The sequence below is a fragment of the Tamandua tetradactyla genome, chromosome 3 (genome assembly GCF_023851605.1).
Source record: "Tamandua tetradactyla isolate mTamTet1 chromosome 3, mTamTet1.pri, whole genome shotgun sequence".
NCBI classification, from domain to species: Eukaryota; Metazoa; Chordata; class Mammalia; order Pilosa; family Myrmecophagidae; genus Tamandua; species Tamandua tetradactyla.
In genome coordinates, this window is record NC_135329.1 from 100,672,337 (window position 1) to 100,695,577 (window position 23,241).

A 23,241-nucleotide genomic window follows, 5' to 3' on the forward strand; every position below is an offset into this window, starting at 1 on the left:
CTCCCCTCTCTCCTGTCTTGCACCCAGTTCCCCATCTCTTCTTCAACATGTTCTTTCTTGTTGTTGAACTCATGCCCAGCCTAGAAACACAGGCAGCTGTGTGGTTCTTGAAGCTGCCAAAGGAGATTCCATAGCAATAGCCAAGAGCCATCTCTGTGCCTGTGGAAAGTAAGTAGGAAACCCAAGTAGTGCTTCGTAGCCTCTGGAAGAATGGAACTCAATAAGTCTGGGAACATATCTCAATGGTGGTGGGATGCATTTACTGCCCCTGCTTTCTACTGGGAGCAATTCTTGACCTTTGTGGGGTAAGTCTTTCTCCTGCCCTTTAGATCAGAAAAATTGGGCATGTTTGTGCCCTTTAGAGGAGGAGGAGCTTCGGACAACTGAACTGCAGATTGCCTGGAAGCACAGTGCTCCTCTGGGGCAGAAGTTTTGGAAGCATCTTATTATTTGAAAAGGTACCACTAAATATTCAGTGAGACACACCAAATGGCAATTGAGGAAAATAAAATAGCCATCAGAGGACATTACAGGGAAGGAAATAGCATAGCTACTTTCATGAAAACTCCAGCACTATACAGGAACAAAAGAAACTATCCAAATAGTGTTAAGACTCCTGAGTGTCAAAGCCAACATATGATAATTGAGGAAAAGGAGAAAAAACAAATGTTGTCTACATGTAGGGAATGACTGCATGACTGGAAACTGATTGAAAAAACTGCTACAGATTTATGCAATACAATTGATACGGAGTCCCCTCAGTTAGTTAAGAATTTACTAGTGAATAGTCATAACTTGCATAAAAATAGCTGATTAGAGCATTAAGGAAATAGGAAGAAATGAAACCTAAGAGCAAAAGGCTGACAACATAAGAATGGAGTTAGTTTTGCTGGCTAAAGTGGCAGTAGTTAGCAAACTTCATAATCTACATTTTCCCAAATAGAATTAGTAAGTCAATTCTTTAAAACTCTCAGTAGGTGGAACATTGAGAAAAAGTTCACTAAACTAGGACCTGCATTCCAGAGAGTGGGCAACCTGAAAAGGAGGTGCTAAGACCAAGCAAGCACTTACTCTGCCAGGCCCTGACCTACCTGTGTGAATGAATTTGAGGAGAAGCAACACCAGCAGGCAGAAGAGAGACTACTGCAAAATGGTCAAGAACTTCAGGTTCTCATCCTGCCTCTGAGAAAAACTAATGTATGACTTTAAGCAGGTCATGGAATCTTTCAGTGCTTCAGTTACCCCATCTAATAAGCAGGAATAATAATGCTTTCTCTATCTCAAAGGTTCATGAGAGGGTCAAATAAGATAATAAAGGATAAAATACAAATGTAACACCAATGTATGAGTTTTTAATTGTTTTGTTTTATTTTGCTTTTGGGACCCTTCGAATTTAGAATACTGATCAGAGGAATAAATACTCTAAATATATGGAGAAATGGCCTTAGCCTACTACTACTGATTTCTGCAAGGCCTGAGGGATTAAATTTCTCTTGCTTTTATGATGGATATGACCTTGGTGAGCTCCTCATTACCATTATTCATACCTTGCTCTAATTATGATGTCTATGATAAAAAGGGGAACTTAAGCAAGTGATTTTGTCCCATTCCCCAACTCCCACCAGGAAGTTCTGCGACAGGATATTTGAAGAGATTGGATTTGTAGAAGAAACCTCCCGTTTATTTCTCCAACGCCAGCAACACCCTAGTACTCTCCTGTTCTTGCTTTTACATTCTCGCTCTTCAGTGAGACCTGTTTCAGCTTCCCAGGTTGCTAAAGCAAGTTCCGTACAGTGGGTTGGCTTAAACCATGGGAACTGATTTGCTCACAGGTTTGAGGCTAAGAAAAGTCCAAAATCAAGACATCAGCAAGATGATGCTCTCTCCCTGAAGACTGGCATTCTGAGTCTGGCTGCTGGTCATCCCTGGTCCTTGGCTTTCTGTCACATGGCAATGCACATGGGGACATCTTCTCCTTTATCTTCCAGGTACCATTTTCTTCCTACTAACATTTCTTCCTGATTTTTTCCATGGGTTTTTTTTCTCTCTGTGGGTGAATTTCATCTTGTTTGTTTATAAGAGACTCTAGTGTTCTGATTAAAGCCCTACCTAAAAATAACATCTTCAAAAGGCCCTACTTACAATGGGTTCACATCCACAGAAATGGATTAAGATTAAGAGCATGTTTTTCTGGGTATATAATTCAATCCCTAACAATATTCATGCCCATTTTCTCTTTCATTTCAAGCACTCAGTAGATTAAAAGCTGTGTGAATTTCTATATGCAAACTAAGATGTAAGATACAGACCTTGAACGATCTGCATAGTTTTCTAGGTAATTAAGTGTGCAAGATAGAGTGTATAAATGAGATTGCCCCGCCCTTTCGTAGAATCTGAGCATTTTAGATCCCTACTGATTTTACTAATTACAATGACCTATGCAGATAAAAAAAGGTTTAGTCCAAGGAAGCTCAAAATTTTATCTGGTACCTGAAACTGGAAAATGTGAACTTCCCTCTGCTTTCTTTTCTCTTCAAAGTCAGGAATCCGTTAACTGGATGACAAGGATCATGATTCTGTGACCACGGTCAGGACAAAGGAGTGGGAGCAAAACTCTGAAAATTATAGTGTCACAAATTCAGAAACAGGTATATCCACAGAGAATAGAGGATGCTTTCTATGTTCCCAAAACAGACTCTTTAATAAACAAAAAATGAAACATATATAATTTTAATGAAAAATTTACATATTTAAGCTAACAAAACCAAAGATGTAATATCTGAGGCATACAATCTAGAGGACAGGGAATCAGAAAGTATTAGAGAAATGATAAGGCACAGTGGATCAATAAGTGCCAAGAAATGCTCCAAGAAATGCTGAGGTTAAAATATGCAACTGAAATAAATGTCTAAGCATTATTCCTTATTTAATCTCTACTCTATAGCTTAATGTTTGAAAATTAACAATTATGATAAGAAAAGTATTTTTAAAGTGTAAAGAATTATGCAAAAATCTATGCCTATTTTCAATACTATAGTTTATTTTGAATTTTTATTTTTAATGAATTTTTTAAAGGAGTAAAGTTATTCAATTTTAATGAGTAATTTTTTCCATCAAGATAACCCATTCAAAAATTAAATGGGTTAAAAATTTAACAACCAAATGAGACAGAAAAGACTAGGATAAAAAACAAGTCTCCTGTTTAATCTCACCCTACTTCTCCTTCCTTATGTCTGAGACAACCACTTTTAACTTTCTTGGTTGTTTCTTTTCTTAGTGATTGTTCACAACTTTCATATCACTAAGTAATAGGCTCATAACAATATTTCATGATTTTTAAATTAACTAGTGATTTATAAAACTGGCTATATTTCATGTTTTTGTTATCATTAGGAGAACAATTAGATATTGTCTAAGCAAAATGAAACAGGTCTCCTATCTACGGGATTTCCACAACTTAGATGGCCATGAGCTTATATGAACCAAAGTGTTAAAAGTTATCTAATAAGCATTGTTGACTTTGAGTCATAAGAATTCAGTGATCTTAATTTTATTTTGTTTTGTGCCTTACTGTCTTTACAAGCTTCTTACACAAATTTTTTTTTTATTCCTAAAATTAGGAAAACATGTTAATAAAACAAACAGGGAAACATTTGAAATAGTGAAACAAAGACATGTATGCCATCAAGGATAAACAACCACAATGAGAGAAAGAGAGAAAGAAATCCCATCATCACTAAAGCTAAAACATCCACAACCCCAAAACATGTTGAATTTATGTAAGATTTAGGAAATATATATATGCATCTTTATTTCTTATATGACAAGGAAATTTCAGTACTATATAGCAAGGCCTCGGTAACCCGAAACCACAATGCCTTTATTTAGGACAGCAAAGGCAATGGTTTAAGAGAGCTATTGAACCAGCACTGAATTCTTAAATCTCTGAGTGTTAGGGGCAGGAGACAAGTGAGGAGCTCAGAAGACAGGACAAGCTATGTTCTTTGAGGAATCAGCTTTTGGTGTGGTAGGTTCTATGTTTTGCAGCTGCCTCTTACAATCAGCTGAAGACAAACAAAACACTGGAGAGGGAAGGGGAAGAGGTTGAGAGAAATTTATGATATAAAGAGCCAAGTAGTTTGGCACAGAGATTTCCTACTTCCTCAGAAGGATGCATGTAGAACTCTGAGAACACAGAACAATATTTTGGGGGCAGAATAAAGTGCAGAGATCATGAGAAGGTATCTGGGAAAATATACCTGAACTTAATCCACCTCTCTGCTTTCACTTCCCCAGCCCTTTGCCATTTAAATTCTATACAACAGCTAGCCACAAAATATGCTCATACCGATATAATTTATGATCAGTTAGAATCCAGTATAGACAAAAAAGAAAAAAAAAGTAAAAGGAAGGAAAATAAAACAAAGACTTCTTTTAAGGACCATGCTGGGAAGAAAGAGAACATTCTGAAAAAAACATTCAGAAGACCACTTTATATTTCAAATAAATTAGAAAGTAAGACCCTTTGGAAATATGTTTTTAAATAAATTTACAGAGATCTAAAAAATAAAAAAAGAAATATGCACACACACACAAAATATATCCTTATATCCTTATACAGGATATAAGATGGAAATGGCAGATCTCAATAAAGAGAGGTAGCAGGTCTCAAGAAATGGACAATATAATACAACTATCAAAGAAACGAAAAACACATGTTTAACTTAATATTGATAAAAATTATTACATAAAGAAATTTTTACAGATATATATATATATAGATATATACTCAATCTTCATATACATACATATATTTCTTTGCTCTGTCAACTGAGATGGACTAAAAGAAACAACATCCCAGTAGCAATGAGCATATTTAATACTAGGATCTTGGTGTCTAACCCCCCATTCTCCAATGAAAGGAACCAAGACTTCTTAGAAAAAGGACTGATTTTAGGACCAATGCATGAAATACACAAGATAAGCCTGGACCATCTTATAGTATCAAAAAGTAAGGAAGTGCTAAAACACATATAAACATTATGGATACCTTTGACATACCGTTAAAGGGTACAGAGGCCAACTGAAAAACTGAAAAATTTCCCAGTGGTCAAACCTGGAACAATTTGAGCAACAAAGTAAATTAAGTAGTATCAGATTAATTCAATTATAACCCAAAGTATAATGCAAATATCCACAAACCCATACTTATATGAATAAGTGATTGGATTAATTAATAGATGGGGGAAATAGACAAATCTTCCATGCAGTCAAATTCAATATAATTTATGTAGACACCTTGCTCTCCAGGAGGTGTAACATAACTTTCCACTCATTTAGGTGAATGTCCATAGTGACTTCCTTCCAAAAGGGTACTGTATGGAAAGGGAGCCATAAGAGAAGATTTACAGTGGAGAAGCCTGACAAAGACTATCTCAACCAGATGATCAAAGCTAGTATCAACAGTCATAAATTATGTTGATAGTATGCATCCTTGATATAGTTTGATAAAAATCGCATTTTACCTCTGAAAATCCTTGATTTAATTTGATGAAAATCCTTGATATAATTTGATGAAAATCACATCTTCCCTCTGAAAATCTGTAGCCCCAGTTTAATCATGAGATAACAAGAAAATTCCACAGAGGGCCAAACTACAATATCCATGGATTCCTCAAAACTGACACGGTCATAGAAAACAAGGTCATCAAAAGTCTGAGAAACTGTCACAGCCAAGAGTTGCTTAAGGAGACATGACAACCAAATATAATGTGGTGTCCTGGATGGATCTAGGAACAGAAAAAGAACATTAGGTAAAAACTAAGGAAATCTGAAAAAACCATGCGATCTAGTTGGTAATAAAAAATCAATATTGGTTCATTAATTGTAAAAAATGTATAATATTTAAGTAAGATGCAAAAAATAGAGGAAACTGGGGGTACCAGAGGAGTCGTATATGAAAGCACTGTAAAATCTCCATTTTTACTATAAATCTAAAGTGGCTGTAGATATAACATCTATTGGTTAAAAGAAAAAAAGGAAAAAAAAAAAAAAGAAGAGGAACAAAACCAACTGGACCCATTACAGGAGCATAACCCAGCCTAAATCATCTGACCCACACACCTAGACAAGAAATTCTTGAAATTCTTAGAATTCCTGAAATAGAGTATATACAACTTCACCTTTGTTAAATATTTCTAAAAGTCTTCCCAAAATGGTTCTACTATTTAAACTTCCACCAAACGCATAAATTCTTATTTAGCTCTACCTTGTTATACCTACTACACAAACATTTTAAGTGTTGGCAATCTAATAGGTGAGGTATTTTGCTTCTTTATTGTTTGAATTTGTATGTCACTGATTTCTATTAAAGATGGGTATCTTTTTATCCACAAATATTTCAGCAATTGTCTCTACCTTTGAAAAACATGACTTCGAAGCATTGTGAAATTAACAATATATTAATATCTAGTCCAAGTTCAAAGTTCCCTAATTGTTTAAAAATATCTCTTTAACCACTGATTTCTTAAAATCAGGATCCAAACATTGCATTTGAATCTTGTATATTCCAAGTCTTCCTTAGTATCTAACAATGCTCCCTTGGTTTTTTTGTACTATTTATCTTTTAAAGAAACTAACCTTTCATCCTCTGTAAAGTTGGAGTTAGAACTCGATGCCTGATTAGATGTGGTTCTTTCTATATCTTATAGGTATTGCTACAAACTTCCTATTGCCGTACATCAAAAGAAAAATAATATTCCCATATAGGGAAGATGACTTACCTCTCCTATAAGATAAACTGTCTAAATTCAGGAGACACTGATTGCAACTATTTTTTCTGCTAGTGGATGAGGAGAGCTTTTTCAGGAAGGATAGCATGCACTACCTTTTCCAACACATTCACTGAATTGAGAACTGAATGCCTTGTGCCAGCCACTTATATTCACCCTCTGAGTCATCTGATGGAAGGAGTTTGCCAGGGCTTCATCTGTAGGACGTCTAGCACTATCTCTGACTAACAGGCTGGGTAGAGAGCAGGAAGCAGGAAAATAACAGTGATGTTGCTTTCTCCTTTGGTATTACTGATTGGTTTGTCCTCAAAGCAGTTGTATCTCATAGGGGACCAGAAGCAACATGTGGGCTGCACCTGGCACATTTTCATTTGGAATGACTTTTTTCTCCGTAGCTCCTGGCATGTATGTTAGACTCTATAAAATAATCAAGTCAAAGCTCATGAAAGTATATTCCTCCTCCAGTAAGAAATTTGCTTCTGCACAATATTAGGACTAGCTCCACTAAAGAGATCTCTATATCGAGAAAAACACATTTTCCTCCTCGCTATTAAGAGAAAATACACTAAACCAACAAACAAAAGGAATATACTGTTACTATTTCAAGTTCTTTAAAATATGTAATTTAATTTTGAATTCACAAAAGCCCTGCAAAGTTGTTTTTATAAAGGAATAAAAATGTAACGGAAAGAAATGTAGATATGTGCCTCTGATAGGTTGATTATGTACCCCAACAAACACATGTTCTTAATCCTAATCTGTGTTTCTGAAGGTGTGAATCCATTGTAAAGGAGACCTTTTGAAGATGTTATTTTTAGTTAAGGTGTGGTCAACTGAATCAGGGTGGGTCTTAATCCAGATTACTAGAGGCCTTATCACAATAATCTGGAAATCACAAAAGTCAGAAAGGAGAAGACATCACCATGTGATGGGAGGCAGAGATACAAACCTAGGAACCCTCAAAGATTGTCAACCGCCAGCACCAGAATGCTACAAACTCCAGGAGAAAGCAAGTCTTGAGTTCGGACTCCTTTGAGCCTCAAAACTGTGAGCCAACTAATTTCCATTGTTTAAATCCACCCATTGTGAGGTATTTACAGCAGCCTGGCAAACAGAGATAGTACCCAAGATTATTCAGAGCATTAAATGGTGGAACTGATATTATAACCTGGATCTGTATTACTCTAAGGTCTGTGTCGTTTCCTTTGTACCACACAACCAGGAATATTTGCTGAATACCACTGATGGTCAGGCAGGGCAATGTCCTAGGTCTTGGAGAAACAGATAATCTGATGGTCTCAGACCTCTAGAATCTTGCCACTTGCTACTCAAAGTATCCTTTGAGGACCAGTGGCATATACATCGCCTAGGAACTTGTCGGCTATGAAGAATCTCAGGTTCAAGGTAAGACTTACTAAATCAGACTGCATTTTTACAAGATTCCTAGGAATTTGATATGTATACATGAAACATTAGAATCTTTCATCTAGTTGTGGAAATAGTATACACATTTAAAAAGGAAAAACCAACCACACAGAGCAGCTAGAGATGAGTAGACAATGAGTGCTCCAAGAAGGCAGCACTACATGATACAGAAGAGCTAGAAATTACACAGAACAAAACCAGGGAGGGCTGCATGGAGAAAGCAAAGCTCAAGTTGAATCATGAAAACACTTTTACTGGTCAAATGAGGAGATTGTTTGAGAAGAAAGACTGTAACAAAATTAAAGGCATGAAGGTGAAGATATTTATAGAATACGTAAGAAGCAGGGTTGACTCTTTCCAAAATGACCACTCATTAGATGTTCTAGACAAGGAGGGAGCCTGTGATTTCACCTCTGTTCTCCTAGAACCCTACCAGAGCCTAGCATTTTGTTGGTTTTCAATAAATATGTGTTGAGTGAAAGACACACATCAAAAGTTAAACTGTCTCCTGAATTCTTGCATATGTATATACCCTTCCTTATTAGATTGTGGATAATTTCTAAAAGTATGTTGGGAATGGTGTTATCTTGAAGAAGTAGGTTCAGCCATTGTCTTCCAAAACCTTGGTCAGGGTGGCTACATAACACAGTGATGGGCAATGAAAGATACCATGTGAGTGGACAAGCCTAAGATGAGCCTCAACTGCCCACATTTAGAGAGCTTGTATTTATTCCAGATTCTAACCACTTCTCAATTTGCCTACACCCACTCTATTTTGGGACACTAAATAAGATGTGAAAAAAGCATCCGCTAATCCCTTCTACTCTATGACCAGTATACCAAAGGTTGGTCAAAAGGCTGGTCAAGTTATCTCTGCATCATGATGTTATGAAAGTTTATGCTACAAATATTTTTCCAACAAATGGTTCTCTTTTGATCTATCTCTTTTGATCTTGTATATACATAATTAATTTCTTTAAGAGTGGCACAGAGATCAGGAAATTACATGTATCTTATTTCATGGATGGATATATTATTGCCAGTATTTAGAAACATTTACTTAGAATACAGATATAAAATGGAGTTACTTGATGAAATATATATAAACATTTTAAAGCTCTGAATCATACCGATAAAATGATTTTCAAAAAATGTTCCCTTTAGTACACCCTGGTCTGGAAAAGCTGCTTAGGAAAAAAGTACAGAGGATTGGATTAACTGTTTGATGAATAAGAAATGGATGGTGCTATATTGAGTTATTATCATCTTCCAAGAAATGGAATAGTCATTTTACATATTTCATATCTAATCCCTGCCAGAGCTTTTAAGAGACATATGATAGCTGCCATTTTACAGATAAAGAAATGAAGGCAGAGAGGGCTCAATAATTTCCCTAGTCACACAATAAACCTTGGAGACAAAATCTGAAACCAGGTCTCCAAGTCTTCAAGGCCTGTACCCTTTACATTATACCCAAATTCTTGTTCTGGTTATCTACTGCTACATAAAAAATTACCCAAAATTCAGTGGCTTACAACTGCTTCAATTTTTTTATATCTCACAATTTTGTGGTCTGAAATTTAGATAGGGCTTGGCTGGGCTTCTCCTCTGCGTGGCACTAGCTGGAGCACTTCATATGGAGCTGAAGTAGCCGCTTCCAAGATGACTCACTCATACAACTGCAAATTAGTTCTGGATGCCAGCTGGAAGCTCAGCTAGGTCCATCAGTTAAGGGGCTTAGTTCCTTTCCACAATGGACCTCTCCACTTGGATAACTGATCTTTATCACAGCATGACAGCTGGATTCCAAGAGTAAATACAGGAAGTAGAAGCTTCCAGTCTCTGAAGGCCTAGGTCTTAAAACTGGTGCAGAATCACTTCTACCATTTTCAGTTGGTCAGAACAGTCACAGGGCCTGCCCAGTGGATGAGACATAGACATAGTCTCCCATATGTGTTGACAATGGGAGGCATTTCAAACAATTAACAGCCATCTTTATTACACATTCTAAAATGGAATACCTAAAATATATAGTATCCAAGTTAGATGCTATATATCTGTGCCCTTTTAGTCCACAGCCCCTAATAGCTCACAGAATACAGTTGTTTTCCATTATATGACCTTCCACACAATTCTATATTCTGTAACCAGGTGCATAAATTATTTGGAGAAAAACGAAAACATTTTCTTATGATTTAACTTTAAAGTTTCTACTTATTATATAAACTAGAAATGGTCAAATAGAGAATGCTGTACTATGGAAAGGACACTGTGAGATTTATTTTTCTCTCCTTTGTTACATTATTTGGTTTGTTAACTCATCAGCAATAAGTTGCAGTTTGAGAAGGAACAACTTTCCAGACTCCATACACGGTTTCCAGGACACGTTGTTAGGTAAATACTGCTTCTTCTTCAATAAAACACTGTAAAGTAATGTGCCTTAGTAGATTACTTCTAAAGAGAGCCCCAGTTCCCCAATTACAGGATATGACTGGCAAGACTCTGTCAATGTCTTTAATCTAGTTAGAATTCAAGTGAGGTTTCCATTTTGCAAATCCACGCAGACCTTATTTTAAGCCAACACAGGTGTATCTGGCTCACAATCCAAATACATGCATTCCTGAAGCAGTTCTATGTTATTAAAAAATTCTCTTTTCTCTCACATCTCACACTCACACTTGGATGAGTGCACTGATTTCAGGAGTTAACCAAAACACCACATAATCCGTTTCCCAATTGAAATAAACGTGATATGTTCCTGTAGGTATTGCCTTTGAGAATTCCACAGGAAAAGCTATGCTTTTCCTTCTGCAACTGCCCAGCAAAGTCTCAGCCCTGCCAGTGGTGTCAACTCAAGAACAGCCACAGAGTGGATGAGAATATAGAAAGCTGTCCTTCAATAATGCTGCAATAGAAATTTCATTTATTTGTGAAACTATCCCCATATGAACGGCGAACCCATGCAGGATGAGTACATAAGAGGACATACTTGACATCTAGATCCAAATTCATAATTTAAGGATTATCTGCTGGCCCCAAAATTCTCACAGTGAATGGAATATACTGAATACTGTAGGCTCGTTTGAAACGATATTCATAGAAGGACCATTAGACCCTGCCAGGCCATGTAAAAGACTTGGCGTGAGCTACAAATTTTGTGTTGACAGGAGGATGCCAGAAGCTATGTGTGGGTTTGGATTAGGATGGATAGTATGAAAGACACCATGTGAGTGGGCAAGCCTGAGATGAATCTCAATTGCCCAGATTTGGAGAGATCTTATTTATTCCGGATTCTAATCACCTTTCAACTTGCCTACACACACTCTATCCTGGGACACTAAATAAGATGCAAAAAAATGCCCACTAATCCCTTCTACCCTATGACAGTATACCAAAGCTTGGGCAAAAGGCTGGTCAAGTTATCCCTGCATCATGATGTTATGAAAGTCTATGCTACAAATATCTTTCCAACAAATGATCTATCTCGTACTTTCTGAGAAATGGCTTCTGTGAAAAATAACACCTGTTTTATAGTGCAATTTAGAAAAGAATAAAGTACTAATTCAGACTTCGTTTAGTTTAGCCAGAAAATTAAAGCACTGGAACCCATTACTTAACAGGATTTAATGTAATTTATACCTAAATGTACATATAGAGGTGTTCTCTACTGCCAGTGAAGCTCATAAAATAATAATTAATGTATTATTTTACAATATATAATAATAACAAAGAATTTCTTATGAGGTGACAGTCAACAATTAAAGGAAAATAAAAATTACCTATATTTATAATTAGACATATCTGATTAGAAAGTAGGGTAGTATAATGAAGTGAACATAGCTCACATACCCTCTGCCCCAATATTTCTATTTTTTAGCATATATCTTTCTAAGTCCAGGTTTTCTAGAAACCAAGCCCTAGGGCAAATTTTACATAGAATATTTAATTGGGGTAAAAACTCCACAGAAGCTAGACTGGCAGAAGTGAATAAGACAGAGAAGGAGGAAAAGCAATTACTAAGTTGTGTATTACAAATCTAGCCACAATTTTACCAGAAAGCACATCTGATTGCTGTCAAATAGTACGCCCCCTGAGATGACATATGAAAACACTACATCTGGCAACAGTCCATCAGGTAGTGAAAGGGGGAATAACTTACCCACCAGCTCCCTCATGTCCCTGTTTGCGTTGATCAAAGCTTCCCTTTATGGCCTATAAAAATGCAGTTAGTACCAGGCTATCTTTTGGGAATGTCATCCAATAGCATCCAGCAGAAAACCATGGCCAAACAAATCTGACAAGGTACAGAGACTAGATCCAGAGTAATCCTAAAGAAATACTTGCATGAGCACTTAAAGGATCTTTATTACAGTATTATTTTTATAAAGAAAATCGGAAATAGATTGAATGCCATTAAAAGGGAAATGTTAAACATATAATGGCACAACCTTATCATAAGTGGATTAAAAAGAATGAGGTTGATCTTTATTCACTTATCCAAAAATACATCCAGGGCTTATTAAATGGAAAAAAAAAACAAATTAGAATTATACATATATCATAATCCATTTTAATGCAAAAAAGAAAAACCTTACATATGTGTATATACATATGTATGTGCATATATGCATATAGACATCTATATATGCATACATATGCATGTAGAAAAAGGATTAATAAGGTATGCATCAAAATGTTAATAGTGTATTCAACTAAAGCAGGGAGTGGGAGTGTTTTGAAGGGGGATTTCACATTTTACTCTAATTATTCCTGTGTAATCTTGAAACTTTTTAATTAAATAATTTAAAGGAGGAAGAAAGGGAGGAAGTGAAAGAGGGAGGGTGGGAGGGAGGGAAGGCTGAGCATAACACTGGGATCCAGATTTATCTATTCACTATCTGAATTACTTTTATTGTAGGGTGGCCTATTATTCCGACCAAGTACTATTTCTCCTCTTGAGGCCTGACTTTTTAATTCTAATCCTAATGTTATTATGGTGATTTTTAAAAGCTTTTGCTTTTGAATAGTTTGAAGGATATGCTTTAACAGATTGTCTCTGTTTTTATTTTTTGTAGCTGTTTTCTCGCTTTAATGTTTTAATGATAAGCATGCTAGAAAGAAGTCCACTATTAAGATGAAGCAAAGTTTGAACGACTTTTGTTGAAAATTACAGATGCCAAAAAAAAAAAACAAAAAAAAACCACCTCCAACAAATAATCTGGGAAAGAAGGTCCTGGGAGAAGATGTGGGTGAGGCAGAAAAAGGGAGAGTCAGACAAATAAAGCCATCTCAGCTGTATATAATCTCAAGTAGTGAAAGTACAAAAGAAACAGGTAAGCAAAATAGCAGACTGAGCTAATGATTGCTGCGAGGGTTGGAAGAGTTTATTGAAGCAATCTAAGTAAAACATAATTTATAAATGTGTCCTAAGTAACAACAATGAAAACACATTTAACCAACCTCAGACTAATGAGCAGTCCAGGGAAATGAGATCCCCTGAATAGTGAAAGACTGGCCTCATGCTTTCCAATGCTTTTTAACTAAAGAAAATAAATTTCTGATCTTGGTAAATAAGAGATCTTACTCTGGAGTGGCTCAGCCTAAACTGTGATAATGTAAGTCAATACAGTAGACAGCACCAACCTATTGCAATATAGTCTCAGGGGTTTTTTAAATCATCATTTTTTCAAAGTTCATTGAATTTTAAGGACTGTCTCACAAAATTCTCATTTGAAAAGTGAAAAACAGACATGTGGAGAGTGGTGGAACGAGAGCCACTTTGGACTGGCGGCGTCCAAAGAACTGAATGTGGTCCTTTCCCCTAATGACCCGTGTTTCCTTCCGGAGGTTATTAACCCTCTCTGGACTTCTACCACCTCCTCTGTAAAGTGAATACAGGAAAATATGATCTACCTCACTATCCTCTGTCAGATTTACACTGTGGTGAATTACTTCTCTTGGGGAAAAAGAACACTTTTTGAGTTGTAGACAAGTAATCATACCTTTGCATTTCACATATGGGTTAGCTGGGGCCTAGAAACATTGAATGATTTGAAGCAAGAGTTTGCATGGAGAGACTTGAGAAACTGTTTTCTTTCCCAAAATAAACATAGCTTTGTTTATTCTGATTTTAAAATGTTAGATGCTCATTCTAGAAATTAAAATACAGAAAAAAATATTACAAATAAATCACCTGAAAGAACACATAACATTTTGGTGAAAATGCATCCCTAAATAACTCTTCCTCTCACTCTGCCTCCAACACCCCTCTCCCCCAAGCCAAACTTTTTTTTTCATTGCCAAGTAGAACCACTGGTATCTAGAATTTGAATACTGCTGAGATATATGAAGAAAAATGCTGCAAATGGAGCATAAGAGCCTGCAGGAGAAAAGTTAGTCTAGACAGTTATTCGAACATTGATTATTGAATAATCCATCTTTTCTCCATTGCATTAAAATATTAAAATTCTCAAATATCCTTGGATCATTTTCTAGAGTCTGTGTCTTATTACAGTTATCTATCAGTTCATTAATATTCCATTGCCATATGGCTCAATTACTAATAGTTTAAATATGCTTTAATAACAATGAATTATTTAGATCTCTCTAAGAAAATTTAACAAGCCCTAGGAAACCCAAAAATTTGAAATGATCCCAGGAAGTTGAAGACTGTTGAAAAGCATTGATACAGACAATACCTGAGTGAAACCACAGATCCAGATGATCATGGAAATAAAGCCCTCAAAAGACAGAGAATTTCTTACTCAGTGAATTTGGGGAAGAGTCTTCAGGAATATGTTTTAATGTCAATAAATGCAGCTGGTTAAATCTGATTCACCCATCACATGCTATCATGAGACCCGCTAAGCAATTCTCATTGAATCCTCTCCACAATTTTAATGCTATCTTTAGAATATCCATAAGCTTTAAAAAATTCTTATTTAAAAGCATCCTATTTTTCCTCAAATGTGTCTTCAATACCAACCTTTCCCAGAACTTCTTACATAAGATACCTTTTTTTTTCCCCTTCATCACTCAGTGAATCTATGACTCTATCCTATGCCAAGAATTCTCAGGATTTCTAACAAAGACAATATTAGGGCACGTCAATCAGCATGCTCATTATTGAATAAGAGCCTTCACCTTTGTAAAAGCTAACTGGTCCAAACATGGAAACACATTTCAGACACTTCAATGCTAAGTACTGAAGTTATAAATATGGAGATGATGATAATATTATAATAATTTAGGAATGATATATCTGCACCTCAGGGTGAGCCTAGGATTGATTTGAACCACAATTCTGATCCTATCAATTGATCAAAAATGGAGGATAATAAACCACGAATCCAGGGAGTGATTATGGAGTGCAACGTGAGGCTTTGAAATAAGAAGATATCAAGGGTACACTGTTCAAGGGGTAACTGCCATCCTGGAAAACCCAGAGCAAATTTAGAAGAATCCTTAGCTCATGATGTCACTAAAAATAAATAAATAGTATCCAGCCTAAATATCACCAGAAATACTGACACCATTCTTATTTTTGTAATTAGCCACCTTAAACTGAATAAAAGTGTTTCGCACTTAAGCATTAAGATCAACATGGCAGAGAAGATAAAATATTCTAGTGATGTTAAGTAGGAATGGGTTGCTATGGTAGAGAAAGAAATTTACCCAATTTCTAGGAGAAATTTTAGGGCCAGGAGTCATTCTTCATTCATTCACTCAGTTATTCATTCATTTAATAGATAAGTATGGAGAACCAACAGGATGCCAGATGCTGTTTAGGAGTTGGGAATAGACTGTGAATAAGACAGGTGATTACTTACTTTTATAGAGATTAAAGTCTAGGAAGAGTGTGGCAATAAATCAATCAATCGATAAAATATCAATATTGAAAATTTCTATTTGAGCTGAGACCTGAAAGAACTGAGGAAACACAACATTCCAGGGCCTAGAGTGGGAGCTTTCCAGGTAGAGGGAGCAAGGTAGCTAGAATAATTCCAGAAAATGAGGTGGAGACTGGTAGGGGATGAGGCGGTAAATAGCAGACAGATGGACCGGTCTGGGCCTTGTAGGATGGTAAGGAGTTGGATTTAATTTTCAGAGTAATGGGGAGTCATCGCAGAGTTCAAGCAGAAGAATTAGAGGATTGGATTTACATAACTGATTGCTTTGTCATATTGAGAAATGATTCTAGAAGGGCAATAATAGAAACCACTTTTTGTAGTGGTTTAGGAGGAAAATAGCAGCAGCAGTTTGGGTGAGATTGAAAGAAGTTGATTTGCAGAGAAGTGGACTGACCTAGGAAGTAAATTCTGATGTATTTACTAATGGATTAGATTTCTAGGTTACTGAGGCCTGGATTCAGTTACTGATTCTAAGCAACCTGGGCCACTTATGATTTAATCTATAGATTAAACATTGAGTAATAATTTTACTTAATATTACTTTGCAAAATTTAACAAATCCTTCGGTGAAAATATTCTTGCTCAGTTTTACAGTGTCCAATGAATCCTTTTATTTCTTCAACTATATATTTTTTTCCTCAAAATTCAAGTCATCTTTTCAGATAATTCTCCTTCACACATATTTATGAGTATACATAAATCTGTAGTTTAAAAATAAATGGATAAAATATCAAGCACCGGGCGGGCCGCGGTGGCTCAGCGGGCAAAGTGCTTGCCTGCTATGCCGGAGGACCTCAGTTCGATTCCCGGCCCCAGCCCATGTAACGAAAACGGAGAAACAAAATACAATAAAACAAGAAAATGTTTAAAAGATGTTTCCCTTTCTTCCTCTCTTCCTTCCTTCTATCCTTCCTTCCTTCTCTCTGTCTTTCCTTTAAAAAAAAAAAAAAAAAAAAAAAAATATCAAGCACCTTCTCTTTAAGTGATAAGTATTTTCCCACAGATACAGATGCAATTTCAGTAAGCAAGTCATCTTCTTTTATCTCCAATACAAATATAAAAAACATGTAAAATCTGTGCCTCTGTAGGATGTCTCTTGAAATTTCCATGTGCATAGGACAAGTCATTTGTGCTTCATTTTATGCTGATGGGTACTTTTGAATGTTTAGTTCCATCATAAACTTCTGTACTTACACACACACACACACACACACACACACACACACACAATATCATAAATTCTATAAACAATAGCTGTAGACTAATGGGCCTGATCAGATATAATGTGACATTATGGAGTATGCCAGCCATTTGCAGATTCAGGTTTGACATTATTTTTATTAACTTCAGTGAAAATGATGACATACCAACAGGGAAAACAGACCATTTCCCTGTCACCCCAAAGACATCAAACACTGAAATTAGCAGTGTGTGATTTATCTTTGAGCCCTATTATTTTACTTTAATTGGGAAGATCCATTACCATCCTTGCATGGAAATCCCTGCATTAAGCAATAACAAGGTATCATTTCACTGAAAAAGCTTATTCTCCAAATAGCTGTTGCCTATTTGCATTTCCTGCCATATATAAGAACAAGGAACAGCACAAATCCAGGATCAGTGAAAACTGATTCAAAGAGTAAATTTAAGCATACCTCAATCTAGTGACACACAAAATACAATATTCTCTGAGGACAGGAATGCTTGACCAGTCTCATATTTAAAAAAAAATGTCCTAATAAATGTATGCTATCATAAAATCATCTGAGCTCAGCTCAATTGATTTTATGGACAGAGTTAGAGGGCATTACTTTAAAGTTATGCTGGGGGCAAAATGACAGAGGTGAAGGCTATGCATACAGAAAATTATGTTCTGATCTCTTCATACTGATACAAGTTCCAGTATCTATATATTTTTAATGATCACATTCAGATACTGAATCCATTTTAATTATTTCATTAAGAAAGAGCAAAATCCCATTCCATGTACATTTTTTTCTTTGAGTGCTTTACCCCCCAAAAGGCAATAATACTGTAAAATATTTATTCCATTAGTTTTAGGTAATTGAAATGCCAAGAGCTAAGCACTTAATCTCTGTCGGCAGGGAGAGCTGCCTGCTGTCACTTTTTATTAAGTCTTTTTCTGCCGCTTTTTGCATAGTCAATAACAGTGTCTAAACTCAAGAAGAGATATAGAGTAGCATTTAAATGGCAATCTATGATAAGTTAATGTTTACATTCAGGATAATATGAAAATGTCCACTCTACAGGGGCAAAGATTTTTCTCCAGGTTAACTAATTAGAATGTTTATTAGCTGCATTCATTATTCTGACTGGCCCAGGGATTTCTAAACATTATTAGTTTCTTAAGCACCTTATTCCCTAAAGAGCTTATGTCTGCTAGAATCTGGACAGGTGGATTTTAGCAGTACTTGATATTTATTTTCCCAGGCCTCTAATAGTACAAAAACAGAATACAGAGCATTCATCCTTAATACCTCAAGGCACCAAGAGTGGCTTCAGTGACTTCCCACATCATTTTTATGGCACCTTCCACGACTCTGGCTGGGTAATGTATAGCCTTCCCAGCTGGACTCCGATTAATGACTTATCGCCATGGTAAATGGGCAGCAAACAAATCTGTCTTTAGTGGCACAAACTGGAAAGAGAAAGGCTTATTTCTGCCGCAAGGGGTGGTGAGCAAACAAGCAGGGCTCACTGTCTCCTTATTACATGGGACACCAGATGGCAAGGGGTAGCCCCCAGAAAACCTGGATTCTGAGTCATACAACATGAGAACCTCCTATCTTTTATTTGAATTATGATTGGCTTGTGTCTCCTGCCCCCATAGCAATATTCGTTATTCTCAACCTCATCCTAATTAGAGGTTGAAATGCATTACCTCTCACCAATGCACCGTAGTACAAGGAAAAGTACATGGACTTTAGACTCTAAAAAATTCAAGTTCAAGACCTGTCTTCCCTACATATCAGTTGGGTGACCTGAGTCAGGTTACTTGACCTCTCTGGGCTTATATATGAATTTTCTCATATATGAGTTAAGAGTGGTATGTACCTTATAGATTTATCTTTGTTAGAACTGAGAGGGAAGGGAGACAGTGTAGACAAGTTCAATCATGGTGTTGGGAGTCAGACTCTGGTTTTGATTCTTGACTAAATTCACAGCTTCGAACAAGTTACACAACCTAAGCCCATGTATTCTCACCTGTAACATAAAAATAATCATATCACCCACTGAATGGGATGAGAGATTCACTCATGCAACATGTATGTATTGAATGACGACTGTGACTTAGGAACTAGGGCTATGGTAAGAAGTCAAACGGACAACAATGCCTGATCCCATCGAGCTGACATTTCAGCAGGGGAAGACTGACAACAAACAGAATAAATAAATACACTTACATAGAATTTCAGAAAATATTAAGTTCTATGGATAAAAATGAGACAGAGAAGGAGAAGTTGAAGGTAAAGAGTTTAGCACAGTGTCTGGCACTTGAATTTTAGTTCCATTATAAAATATAGGCTGCCATTTTTCTATCTATGGTAAATACCACCCAAATTTTATCATCTATCCTTTTATCTGTTCCACCTCTGAGTTCCCTCAAATATCTCATGTTCCAGGTATAAGTTGAAGTCAAAACCTACATCAGCAGGGCCTTTTCCAGTGTTTTGATAGGCAGGTATAGCCATGGTCCACTTAAAAACATAAGAACAAGAGTGGTCTTTCATTTCAATTCATAATGGGCTCTAAAATGCAAACACTTGGTTGAGGTACCATCCCTAATGTGAATGAGTTGCTGTCAAAGAATAAATTGTCAAAATATCAACACACTTAAAGTTCATAAGTTGTCCCCTGTTTTGATAGTAACAAGAGAAGGGAAACTAACTATAGCAGAATTTCTCACTCAAGTTTAAAAGTTAAGTCTTTTCAGAAATTGAAGGGCTGGTGGGCTCTCTGGGGTCTACTTGAGGAGAACACTATATGCCCTTCAAGGATTCTGTTGTAGGGACCAGAGTAAAGCTGAAAGAGAAGGGAAGAGTTTGTGGAGAGCTTTAACTAAAGAAATGTAGCTTCTGAAACTAAGAGAGCTATTTTCATAAAGAACTTTGGGAGACCCGCAAAAGAAAGCCAGCCTGGGAATCAAGAAGATACCGGTCAGGGAAAACTTTTCCCTTTCCTATGGGGAATCCAGCACCATATGGACAGGCTGGGGGGCACTAAAACACCACACTGGGGCACAAGTTTTGGCATTTTCACAAAGGAATTCAGCCAGAGCTACGATGGCAAAGATCAGTGGAACCAGAACAGAAAAACACCAGGCAACTACCAGAAACCCCTCTGGGAACCAACAAAATTAATAAGAAAATATTTTGGGAGAAGGGGACTCTTCTGGGAAACGAAACTGATTTGGGATAAAATTATAAACCTAACACGACTACTTTGGGAAGTAGAAGTTCATGTATTTGTTCGAAACCATTTTAGTATTTTGTTGTTAGGCCTATTGAAAAACAACAACAAAAATTGATTAAAAATTTATGGAAGCAAGGGGTGCAAGGGTAGTTCAGGGATAGAATTATCGCTTGCCATGCGGGAGACCCGGTTCCATTCCAAGCAGTGCACTCCCCACCACCACCACCCCAAAAATTCAACAAATGGTGCGCCAATAGCAGGATAGCAAATGAAAAAGGAATGAAATGTGACCCCCATCATAGAGCATACAAAAAAAAAATTATGGGAGCAGTCAGACACAAATGGCAGAACAGGAAGTTTTACAAATTGCTCCCTCCACTAGAAATATTAACGAGCTGGAAAAAAAGATTGGTATTAACTAGGTGTTAACCCTGGAACTAGACTGGATGTTTAGAACAATTACAGAAATACCAGAAGCACTGAGACACTGCCGAGAGCTCAGCTTACATAACTGAACTCCCTAGCCAGTGACCAGTCCCTATTGCTCAGCCATGCAGCAGTGTCTGTGCAAATGGCAGCAGTTGTGGAAACAAAGCCCAAATTTTGAGAGGGCCAGATGGGGCCTGCGGGGGCAGAGGCAACCTCCTCTGCCAAAAGTTGGGGTTGAGGGTTAACGTCAGTCTGGGGCACCCTTGAAGGACCAGCATGGACACTGACCTTGGTTTCATCCCTCTGGTCAGCAGCAGCTTCCAGCCTTCAACCAGCAGCCCCAGGAAGTAAAGAGCCCCTGCACCAGCTTCAGCTACATTTTTTTTCTTCTGCGTGGGCGTTTCCGGTCTGGAAGATGCCTAAGATGCCCAGCACAGACACCGGCCTTAGTTTCAGCCTGCTCAGCCGCCACCACTTCCAGCTTCTGCCTCCAACTGCATACATCTGACATAAAGAACTAGTGTACCATTTTTCTCTTTTTTTTTTTTTTTTTGTGAGTTTTGTTGTTGCTGTTATTTTGTGCATGGGTGTTTCATGGTCGGGCAGGTTCTGAGGGCCCAGAGTGATTGCGAGCCTCGGTTTAGGCCATCTGGGCAGCAGTAACTTCCGGCCTCATGCCAGCATTCACCGGAAGTAAAGGTCTCGTAGACGATGGGGTCGGGATTAAGGTAATTCAGAATACAGGGGTAAGGAAGACACTGCCTGAATTTTAGAACTTCTCCTACTCTTTGAGACCAAAGGAAGATATGTTTATTATGTCCTGAACCTAAATTTTCTGTAGCACATAATCTAACTCAACTTGTCTGGATAGAGCATTTAAACAATCCAAATACAGGGAGCCCAGAATAAGAATGAGAGTCTCTAATCCTGTATAGCTTAATGTAATGCCTGGATACATCCCAGAGTATATTAAGCAGATAATCAAAAAGTATTGACAAAGTTCCTTGAGGAATGGGAGAAAAATTATGAAACTATTAAACTTAACCACCAGGGAAACACCAGATACGATGCCAAACATTAGGGACGCCCAAATCAATAGGCCATGCCCTTGATCCTGAGACTTATTCTTGTGAAGCTTATGTATATAACAGAGACGCTTAGCCCACCTATAGGTACATCCGAGAGTTACTTCTGGAGGACTCCTTTTGCTGCACAGATGTGGCCTCACTCTCTCTAAGCCCAATTCTGCAAATGAAACCACTGCTCTCCCCCTTATGTGGGACATGACATCCAGGGATGAAAGTCTCCCTGCTGGTATGGGAGATAACTCCCGGGGATAAGTCTGGCCCTGGCACTATGAGATCAAAAATGCCTCCTGACCAAAAGGGGGAAACGAGGTATAACAAATAGGGTATTAGCAGCTGAGAGAGCTCAAATAGAGTTGAGAAGCTACTCAGGAGGTCACTCTTGTTCATGTTCCAGTTAGACATTGCTGCCTATCATAATTTTTGAAACTCCAAGCAAAACCATTCCTGCCAATCCTAAAGAATACCTAGAACAATATATAAGATTCCACAAAGGTTCCATGCACTAGGATAACTTTCCAAAATCTACAATCTCCAGTTGAGTCCCTGGACCAGACAAGTCCTAAAATGCAGAGGAGCCAGCTTCTCCAGAACATCAACTAGTTTCATACCCCTATCCCGTGACAGCCCTTCCAACATAAAAAATGTCAGAATGGGCATAGCCCAAATGCCCCTAAAGAGTGGGAGAAAGATCAAAGGTGATGGTGGAGTTATGCAGTGAAGGTCATGCTTAACAAGTGAGTATGAGTGCAGAATCATTATACTGATATTTCTTTCAGCCTGCAGTACCTTACAGCAGTTAGAAATAATAACCTACAATTATGGAATTGTAACCCACACCAAACTCTGAAATCTGTTCTATAACTTAACTGTTGTGATGTACTTTAAAATTTATTGCTTATATATGTGTGTGTGTGTGTGTGTGTGTGTGTTATTTAAAGAGAAGGAGGAGTATAACAGAGAAGATAGGATTTAACAATGAGTATGACTACTGAATCATTATATTGATATATGGATATTTCTGTTGGTCTCCAATGTGTTGGAACAGGTAGAAGAAGAAACAAAAAATCGTGAAACTGTAAACCAAACCAAACTTTAAAATCTGTTCTATAACTAGCTGTTACAATGTACTTGGAAATTTATTGCTTTATTGCATATATATGTTAC

General features: G+C 37.1%; 2 long non-coding RNA genes across 3 annotated transcripts in view; one reads left to right on the forward strand and one right to left on the reverse strand.

Moving 5' to 3' along the window:
• LOC143676265 (uncharacterized) overlaps positions 1-5,781 on the reverse strand; it is a 45,924-nt gene extending 40,143 nt beyond the window's left edge. Inside the window, exons 1-2 of the long non-coding RNA XR_013171962.1 lie at positions 5,526-5,781; positions 2,491-2,615 (exon numbers count right to left, since the gene is read on the reverse strand). This is a non-coding gene — a long non-coding RNA (uncharacterized LOC143676265). The remainder of the gene's footprint in view (positions 1-2,490; positions 2,616-5,525) is intronic.
• Positions 5,782-7,727: 1,946 nt separating this feature from the next.
• Positions 7,728-21,511, forward strand: LOC143676266 (uncharacterized). 2 transcript variants are annotated; one of them, XR_013171964.1, is made up of 4 exons: positions 7,728-7,838; positions 10,542-10,610; positions 13,292-13,549; positions 21,301-21,511. It is a non-coding gene; the product is annotated as an uncharacterized LOC143676266 (long non-coding RNA). The 2 variants fall into 2 exon arrangements; XR_013171963.1 differs by having other exon boundaries at positions 21,304-21,511.
• Positions 21,512-23,241: the final 1,730 nt, after the last annotated feature.